The 9,866-nt window shown below is 46.9% G+C and overlaps 5 non-coding genes across 5 annotated transcripts; all 5 read right to left on the reverse strand.

Annotated features, from left to right (window-relative positions):
- TRNAG-UCC (transfer RNA glycine (anticodon UCC)) lies at positions 1-72 on the reverse strand. The gene has a single exon. It is a non-coding gene; the product is annotated as a tRNA-Gly (tRNA).
- Positions 73-1,595: 1,523 nt separating this feature from the next.
- On the reverse strand, positions 1,596-1,667 carry TRNAG-UCC (transfer RNA glycine (anticodon UCC)). Its single transcript has one exon. It is a non-coding gene; the product is annotated as a tRNA-Gly (tRNA).
- A 4,710-nt stretch (positions 1,668-6,377) lies between these two features.
- TRNAG-UCC (transfer RNA glycine (anticodon UCC)) lies at positions 6,378-6,449 on the reverse strand. The gene has a single exon. It is a non-coding gene; the product is annotated as a tRNA-Gly (tRNA).
- Positions 6,450-7,972: 1,523 nt separating this feature from the next.
- TRNAG-UCC (transfer RNA glycine (anticodon UCC)) lies at positions 7,973-8,044 on the reverse strand. The gene has a single exon. It is a non-coding gene; the product is annotated as a tRNA-Gly (tRNA).
- Positions 8,045-9,567: 1,523 nt separating this feature from the next.
- TRNAR-UCU (transfer RNA arginine (anticodon UCU)) lies at positions 9,568-9,639 on the reverse strand. Its single transcript has one exon. It is a non-coding gene; the product is annotated as a tRNA-Arg (tRNA).
- Positions 9,640-9,866: the final 227 nt, after the last annotated feature.

Consider the following 9,866-nt stretch of genomic DNA (forward strand, 5'->3'; position numbering starts at 1 on the left):
TGCGTTGGCCGGGAATCGAACCCGGGTCAACTGCTTGGAAGGCAGCTATGCTCACCACTATACCACCAACGCTCTGTGGCATATGTTTTTTTTAAACTCTAGACATCACAACCCTGAGTTCAATGACTATATTGCACCAGTATCAGAGGTATTTTTGGTTTACAGACCAACATGAAAATCAGGAAAAAAGTTCTTGCAACTGCTAAGGAACTGGAGATTGAAACCAATGCAAAAGCTGCGCAGAAAAGGAGAAAGGGAAAGCAGCAGTTCAAATCATTGAAATAAGCATATATTGGCAGCAAGGGAAAAACAGCAGGGTAGAGAAAGAAAACAGCTCCACGAAATTCACAGGAGATTGATAATAGCAGGACAAAAAAAGGGAATAATAACGTTCCAAGCAGCCTCAGAAAGAAGTGCGAGGGTCCCATCTTTCGTTAATGGTCATAACTGTGCATCATTTCCTTTGAAGTGTAGGGTTGATTCTCTGACCATCTGTCTCCCTGACTTTGAGCAGAGACCGATAGTTGAGCAGTCTCTTCCCACAAAAAGCTGGCACAAGCCTGCTGTTTTCCGCTCTGGCAGCGTGGAAACGAGAGAGTGGTCCTCACAAGAAAAAAAATCAATCCATGCTAGCAGAGGATGGTTTCGATCCATCGACCTCTGGGTTGTGGGCCCAGCACGCTTCCGCTGCGCCACTTTGCTTCCTGCTCAAAATGCTGTGGTTATGCAGATCAGGAGCCTTCAGAGGAGTGGCATGGGATCGCTGGAGCTATTCTGGCAGGGCTCTCACCTCATTTGCCTAAGAATGTCACAAGGCATGCTGGGTGCAGAAAATCTTCGCCTTCCCCTCTCACAGTCAGTCATAGGGGAAAGTCAAGGCCCTCTCAGTCACTAGCCATGTCACGCCTTTGTCAAGACAGAAGCACCACCACCCGCTCCTTCTCTGTGATCCTGCGCTACCATGCTCAGGTTTTGGCCTTACCTGGGAACCAGAGGTGCACCAGGTGAGGGCTTGAGCGTTTGGGAGCGTTCGGGACGTGAGTGGACTTAGGACTGGAAGTTCTGTCCATTCGAAGCAGCCAACCTTCCTGCTGCAGACAGGGGCTGTCCCCTTGGGTTTCTTTCACCTTGCTCTCGGATAAATTTGGTTGTATGCTGCAGTTGCCTGCGATGACTACAAGGTGGCGCTGCTTTCAGGTAAGAGCACAAATATGCAGAAAATGTTGGGGACTTTTGCCACATTTATCGGTGGTGGGTCTCGCACATTTTTTCCAGGGGAGAGATATTGACCTGAAACACTTTTTACTGCAGAGATGCTGCAGTTCTAAAGGCTGGTCGGGCAGAAGGGCTTAGCCGTTTCATTGCCTGCCCCCCTGCAGCCCATTTATTACCAGCAGTTGTGAGTGGTGACTGCTGTTTGTAAAATATAAAAATTTCAGGACATAGAAAGTCGCAGACGGTGCTTTTGGGATGCCTGCCTATGTCTTTGTTTATCATTTATCTAATAGCTGAGTAATCTGGTCAAGATATTTCTCTTTTTTTTAACATATTGCGTTAGAATAACTACAGCTTGCTTAATGTATAAATATTAGCACTGCGTTGGCCGGGAATCGAACCCGGGTCAACTGCTTGGAAGGCAGCTATGCTCACCACTATACCACCAACGCTCCGTGGCATATGTTTTTTTTAAACTCTAGACATCACAACCCTGAGTTCAATGACTATATTGCACCAGTATCAGAGGTATTTTTGGTTTACAGACCAACATGAAAATCAGGAAAAAAGTTCTTGCAACTGCTAAGGAACTGGAGATTGAAACCAATGCAAAAGCTGCGCAGAAAAGGAGAAAGGGAAAGCAGCAGTTCAAATCATTGAAATAAGCATATATTGGCAGCAAGGGAAAAACAGCAGGGTAGAGAAAGAAAACAGCTCCACGAAATTCACAGGAGATTGATAATAGCAGGACAAAAAAAGGGAATAATAACGTTCCAAGCAGCCTCAGAAAGAAGTGCGAGGGTCCCATCTTTCGTTAATGGTCATAACTGTGCATCATTTCCTTTGAAGTGTAGGGTTGATTCTCTGACCATCTGTCTCCCTGACTTTGAGCAGAGACCGATAGTTGAGCAGTCTCTTCCCACAAAAAGCTGGCACAAGCCTGCTGTTTTCCGCTCTGGCAGCGTGGAAACGAGAGAGTGGTCCTCACAAGAAAAAAAATCAATCCATGCTAGTAGAGGATGGTTTCGATCCATCGACCTCTGGGTTATGGGCCCAGCACGCTTCCGCTGCGCCACTCTGCTTCCTGCTCAAAATGCTGTGGTTATGCAGATCAGGAGCCTTCAGAGGAGTGGCATGGGATCGCTGGAGCTATTCTGGCAGGGCTCTCACCTCATTTGCCTAAGAATGTCACAAGGCATGCTGGGTGCAGAAAATCTTCGCCTTCCCCTCTCACAGTCAGTCATAGGGGAAAGTCAAGGCCCTCTCAGTCACTAGCCATGTCACGCCTTTGTCAAGACAGAAGCACCCCCACCCGCTCCTTCTCTGTGATCCTGCGCTACCATGCTCAGGTTTTGGCCTTACCTGGGAGCCAGAGGTGCACCAGGTGAGGGCTTGAGCGTTTGGGAGCGTTTGGGACGTGAGTGGACTTAGGACTGGAAGTTCTGTCCATTCGAAGCAGCCAACCTTCCTGCTGCAGACAGGGGCTGTCCCCTTGGGTTTCTTTCACCTTGCTCTCGGATGAATTTGGTTGTATGCTGCAGTTGCCTGCGATGACTACAAGGTGGCGCTGCTTTCAGGTAAGAGCACAAATATGCATAAAATGTTGGGGACTTTTGCCACATTTATCGGTGGTGGGTCTCGCACATTTTTTCCAGGGGAGAGATATTGACCTGAAACACTTTTTACTGCAGAGATGCTGCAGTTCTAAAGGCTGGTCGGGCAGAAGGGCTTAGCCGTTTCATTGCCTGCCCCCCTGCAGCCCATTTATTACCAGCAGTTGTGAGTGGTGACTGCTGTTTGTAAAATATAAAAATTTCAGGACATAGAAAGTCGCAGACGGGGCTTTTGGGATGCCTGCCTATGTCTTTGTTTATTATTTATCTAATAGCTGAGTAATCTGGTCAAGATATTTCTCTTTTTTTTAACATATTGCGTTAGAATAGCTACAGCTTGCTTAATGTATAAATATTAGCACTGCGTTGGCCGGGAATCAAACCCGGGTCAACTGCTTGGAAGGCAGCTATGCTCACCACTATACCACCAACGCTCCATGGCATATGTTTTTTTAAACTCTAGACATCACAACCCTGAGTTCAATGACTATATTGCACCAGTATCAGAGGTATTTTTGGTTTACAGACCAACATGAAAATCAGGAAAAAAGTTCTTGCAACTGCTAAGGAACTGGAGATTGAAACCAATGCAAAAGCTGCGCAGAAAAGGAGAAAGGGAAAGCAGCAGTTCAACTCATTGAAATAAGCATATATTGGCAGCAAGGGAAAAACAGCAGGGTAGAGAAAGAAAACAGCTCCACGAAATTCACAGGAGATTGATAATAGCAGGACAAAAAAAGGGAATAATAACGTTCCAAGCAGGCTCAGAAAGAAGTGCGAGGGTCCCATCTTTCTTTAATGGTCATAACTGTGCATCATTTCCTTTGAAGTGTAGGGTTGATTCTCTGACCATCTGTCTCCCTGACTTTGAGCAGAGACTGATAGTTGAGCAGTCTCTTCCCACAAAAAGCTGGCAAAAGCCTGCTGTTTTCCGCTCTGGCAGCGTGGAAACGAGAGAGTGGTCCTCACAAGAAAAAAAATCAATCCATGCTAGCAGAGGATGGTTTCGATCCATCGACCTCTGGGTTATGGGCCCAGCACGCTTCCGCTGCGCCACTCTGCTTCCTGTTCAAAATGCTGTGGTTATGCAGATCAGGAGCCTTCAGAGGAGTGGCATGGGATCGCTGGAGCTATTCTGGCAGGGCTCTCACCTCATTTGCCTAAGAATGTCACAAGGCATGCTGGGTGCAGAAAATCTTTGCCTTCCCCTCTCACAGTCAGTCATAGGGGAAAGTCAAGGCCCTCTCAGTCACTAGCCATGTCACGCCTTTGTCAAGACAGAAGCACCCCCACCCGCTCCTTCTCTGTGATCCTGCGCTACCATGCTCAGGTTTTGGCCTTACCTGGGAGCCAGAGGTGCACCCGGTGAGGGCTTGCCCGGTATGAGCGTTCGGGACGTGAGTGGACTTAGGACTGGAAGTTCTGTCCATTCGAAGCAGCCAACCTTCCTGCTGCAGACAGGGGCTGTTCCCTTGGGTTTCTTTCACCTTGCTCTCGGATAAATTTGGTTGTATGCTGCAGTTGCCTGCGATGACTACAAGGTGGCGCTGCTTTCAGGTAAGAGCACAAATATGCAGAAAATGTTGGGGACTTTTGCCACATTTATCGGTGGTGGGTCTCGCACATTTTTTCCAGGGGAGAGATATTGACCTGAAACACTTTTTACTGCAGAGATGCTGCAGTTCTAAAGGCTGGTCGGGCAGAAGGGCTTAGCCGTTTCATTGCCTGCCCCCCTGCAGCCCATTTATTACCAGCAGTTGTGAGTGGTGACTGCTGTTTGTAAAATATAAAAATTTCAGGACATAGAAAGTCGCAGACGGGGCTTTTGGGATGCCTGCCTATGTCTTTGTTTATTATTTATCTAATAGCTGAGTAATCTGGTCAAGATATTTATCTTTTTTTTAACATATTGCGTTAGAATAGCTACAGCTTGCTTAATGTATAAATATTAGCACTGCGTTGGCCAGGAATCGAACCCGGGTCAACTGCTTGGAAGGCAGCTATGCTCACCACTATACCACCAACGTTCCTTGGAATATGTTTTTTTTAAACTCTAGACATCACAACCCTGAGTTCAATGACTATATTGCACCAGTATCAGAGGTATTTTTGGTTTACAGACCAACATGAAAATCAGGAAAAAAGTTCTTGCAACTGCTAAGGAACTGGAGATTGAAACCAATGCAAAAGCTGCGCAGAAAAGGAGAAAGGGAAAGCAGCAGTTCAAATCATTGAAATAAGCATATATTGGCAGCAAGGGAAAAACAGCAGGGTAGAGAAAGAAAACAGCTCCACGAAATTCACAGGAGATTGATAATAGCAGGACAAAAAAAGGGAATAATAACGTTCCAAGCAGGCTCAGAAAGAAGTGCGAGGGTCCCATCTTTCTTTAATGGTCATAACTGTGCATCATTTCCTTTGAAGTGTAGGGTTGATTCTCTGACCATCTGTCTCCCTGACTTTGAGCAGAGACCGATAGTTGAGCAGTCTCTTCCCACAAAAAGCTGGCACAAGCCTGCTGTCTTCCGCTCTGGCAGCGTGGAAACGAGAGAGTGGTCCTCACAAGAAAAAAAATCAATCCATGCTAGCAGAGGATGGTTTCGATCCATCGACCTCTGGGTTATGGGCCCAGCACGCTTCCGCTGCGCCACTCTGCTTCCTGTTCAAAATGCTGTGGTTATGCAGATCAGGAGCCTTCAGAGGAGTGGCATGGGATCGCTGGAGCTATTCTGGCAGGGCTCTCACCTCATTTGCCTAAGAATGTCACAAGGCATGCTGGGTGCAGAAAATCTTCGCCTTCCCCTCTCACAGTCAGTCATAGGGGAAAGTCAAGGCCCTCTCAGTCACTAGCCATGTCACGCCTTTGTCAAGACAGAAGCACCCCCACCCGCTCCTTCTCTGTGATCCTGCGCTACCATGCTCAGGTTTTGGCCTTACCTGGGAGCCAGAGGTGCACCCGGTGAGGGCTTGCCCGGTATGAGCGTTCGGGACGTGAGTGGACTTAGGACTGGAAGTTCTGTCCATTCGAAGCAGCCAACCTTCCTGCTGCAGACAGGGGCTGTTCCCTTGGGTTTCTTTCACCTTGCTCTCGGATAAATTTGGTTGTATGCTGCAGTTGCCTGCGATGACTACAAGGTGGCGCTGCTTTCAGGTAAGAGCACAAATATGCAGAAAATGTTGGGGACTTTTGCCACATTTATCGGTGGTGGGTCTCGCACATTTTTTCCATGGGAGAGATATTGACCTGAAACACTTTTTACTGCAGAGATGCTGCAGTTCTAAAGGCTGGTCGGGCAGAAGGGCTTAGCCGTTTCATTGCCTGCCCCCCTGCAGCCCATTTATTACCAGCAGTTGTGAGTGGTGACTGCTGTTTGTAAAATATAAAAATTTCAGGACATAGAAAGTCGCAGACGGGGCTTTTGGGATGCCTGCCTATGTCTTTGTTTATTATTTATCTAATAGCTGAGTAATCAGGTCAAGATATTTCTCTTTTTTTTAACATATTGCGTTAGAATAGCTACAGCTTGCTTAATGTATAAATATTAGCACTGCGTTGGCCGGGAATCGAACCCGGGTCAACTGCTTGGAAGGCAGCTATGCTCACCACTATACCACCAACGCTCTGTGGCATATGTTTTTTTTAAACTCTAGACATCACAACCCTGAGTTCAATGACTATATTGCACCAGTATCAGAGGTATTTTTGGTTTACAGACCAACATGAAAATCAGGAAAAAAGTTCTTGCAACTGCTAAGGAACTGGAGATTGAAACCAATGCAAAAGCTGCGCAGAAAAGGAGAAAGGGAAAGCAGCAGTTCAAATCATTGAAATAAGCATATATTGGCAGCAAGGGAAAAACAGCAGGGTAGAGAAAGAAAACAGCTCCACGAAATTCACAGGAGATTGATAATAGCAGGACAAAAAAAGGGAATAATAACGTTCCAAGCAGCCTCAGAAAGAAGTGCGAGGGTCCCATCTTTCGTTAATGGTCATAACTGTGCATCATTTCCTTTGAAGTGTAGGGTTGATTCTCTGACCATCTGTCTCCCTGACTTTGAGCAGAGACCGATAGTTGAGCAGTCTCTTCCCACAAAAAGCTGGCACAAGCCTGCTGTTTTCCGCTCTGGCAGCGTGGAAACGAGAGAGTGGTCCTCACAAGAAAAAAAATCAATCCATGCTAGCAGAGGATGGTTTCGATCCATCGACCTCTGGGTTGTGGGCCCAGCACGCTTCCGCTGCGCCACTTTGCTTCCTGCTCAAAATGCTGTGGTTATGCAGATCAGGAGCCTTCAGAGGAGTGGCATGGGATCGCTGGAGCTATTCTGGCAGGGCTCTCACCTCATTTGCCTAAGAATGTCACAAGGCATGCTGGGTGCAGAAAATCTTCGCCTTCCCCTCTCACAGTCAGTCATAGGGGAAAGTCAAGGCCCTCTCAGTCACTAGCCATGTCACGCCTTTGTCAAGACAGAAGCACCACCACCCGCTCCTTCTCTGTGATCCTGCGCTACCATGCTCAGGTTTTGGCCTTACCTGGGAACCAGAGGTGCACCAGGTGAGGGCTTGAGCGTTTGGGAGCGTTCGGGACGTGAGTGGACTTAGGACTGGAAGTTCTGTCCATTCGAAGCAGCCAACCTTCCTGCTGCAGACAGGGGCTGTCCCCTTGGGTTTCTTTCACCTTGCTCTCGGATAAATTTGGTTGTATGCTGCAGTTGCCTGCGATGACTACAAGGTGGCGCTGCTTTCAGGTAAGAGCACAAATATGCAGAAAATGTTGGGGACTTTTGCCACATTTATCGGTGGTGGGTCTCGCACATTTTTTCCAGGGGAGAGATATTGACCTGAAACACTTTTTACTGCAGAGATGCTGCAGTTCTAAAGTCTGGTCGGGCAGAAGGGCTTAGCCGTTTCATTGCCTGCCCCCCTGCAGCCCATTTATTACCAGCAGTTGTGAGTGGTGACTGCTGTTTGTAAAATATAAAAATTTCAGGACATAGAAAGTCGCAGACGGGGCTTTTGGGATGCCTGCCTATGTCTTTGTTTATCATTTATCTAATAGCTGAGTAATCTGGTCAAGATATTTCTCTTTTTTTTAACATATTGCGTTAGAATAGCTACAGCTTGCTTAATGTATAAATATTAGCACTGCGTTGGCCGGGAATCGAACCCGGGTCAACTGCTTGGAAGGCAGCTATGCTCACCACTATACCACCAACGCTCCGTGGCATATGTTTTTTTTAAACTCTAGACATCACAACCCTGAGTTCAATGACTATATTGCACCAGTATCAGAGGTATTTTTGGTTTACAGACCAACATGAAAATCAGGAAAAAAGTTCTTGCATCTGCTAAGGAACTGGAGATTGAAACCAATGCAAAAGCTGCGCAGAAAAGGAGAAAGGGAAAGCAGCAGTTCAAATCATTGAAATAAGCATATATTGGCAGCAAGGGAAAAACAGCAGGGTAGAGAAAGAAAACAGCTCCACGAAATTCACAGGAGATTGATAATAGCAGGACAAAAAAAGGGAATAATAACGTTCCAAGCAGCCTCAGAAAGAAGTGCGAGGGTCCCATCTTTCGTTAATGGTCATAACTGTGCATCATTTCCTTTGAAGTGTAGGGTTGATTCTCTGACCATCTGTCTCCCTGACTTTGAGCAGAGACCGATAGTTGAGCAGTCTCTTCCCACAAAAAGCTGGCACAAGCCTGCTGTTTTCCGCTCTGGCAGCGTGGAAACGAGAGAGTGGTCCTCACAAGAAAAAAAATCAATCCATGCTAGTAGAGGATGGTTTCGATCCATCGACCTCTGGGTTATGGGCCCAGCACGCTTCCGCTGCGCCACTCTGCTTCCTGCTCAAAATGCTGTGGTTATGCAGATCAGGAGCCTTCAGAGGAGTGGCATGGGATCGCTGGAGCTATTCTGGCAGGGCTCTCACCTCATTTGCCTAAGAATGTCACAAGGCATGCTGGGTGCAGAAAATCTTCGCCTTCCCCTCTCACAGTCAGTCATAGGGGAAAGTCAAGGCCCTCTCAGTCACTAGCCATGTCACGCCTTTGTCAAGACAGAAGCACCCCCACCCGCTCCTTCTCTGTGATCCTGCGCTACCATGCTCAGGTTTTGGCCTTACCTGGGAGCCAGAGGTGCACCAGGTGAGGGCTTGAGCGTTTGGGAGCGTTTGGGACGTGAGTGGACTTAGGACTGGAAGTTCTGTCCATTCGAAGCAGCCAACCTTCCTGCTGCAGACAGGGGCTGTCCCCTTGGGTTTCTTTCACCTTGCTCTCGGATAAATTTGGTTGTATGCTGCAGTTGCCTGCGATGACTACAAGGTGGCGCTGCTTTCAGGTAAGAGCACAAATATGCATAAAATGTTGGGGACTTTTGCCACATTTATCGGTGGTGGGTCTCGCACATTTTTTCCAGGGGAGAGATATTGACCTGAAACACTTTTTACTGCAGAGATGCTGCAGTTCTAAAGGCTGGTCGGGCAGAAGGGCTTAGCCGTTTCATTGCCTGCCCCCCTGCAGCCCATTTATTACCAGCAGTTGTGAGTGGTGACTGCTGTTTGTAAAATATAAAAATTTCAGGACATAGAAAGTCGCAGACGGGGCTTTTGGGATGCCTGCCTATGTCTTTGTTTATTATTTATCTAATAGCTGAGTAATCTGGTCAAGATATTTCTCTTTTTTTTAACATATTGCGTTAGAATAGCTACAGCTTGCTTAATGTATAAATATTAGCACTGCGTTGGCCAGGAATCAAACCCGGGTCAACTGCTTAGAAGGCAGCTATGCTCACCACTATACCACCAACGCTCCATGGCATATGTTTTTTTAAACTCTAGACATCACAACCCTGAGTTCAATGACTATATTGCACCAGTATCAGAGGTATTTTTGGTTTACAGACCAACATGAAAATCAGGAAAAAAGTTCTTGCAACTGCTAAGGAACTGGAGATTGAAACCAATGCAAAAGCTGCGCAGAAAAGGAGAAAGGGAAAGCAGCAGTTCAAATCATTGAAATAAGCATATATTGGCAGC

The sequence above is a fragment of the Pleurodeles waltl genome, unplaced genomic scaffold, assembly GCF_031143425.1.
Source record: "Pleurodeles waltl isolate 20211129_DDA unplaced genomic scaffold, aPleWal1.hap1.20221129 scaffold_69, whole genome shotgun sequence".
Classification (NCBI taxonomy): domain Eukaryota; kingdom Metazoa; phylum Chordata; class Amphibia; order Caudata; family Salamandridae; genus Pleurodeles; species Pleurodeles waltl.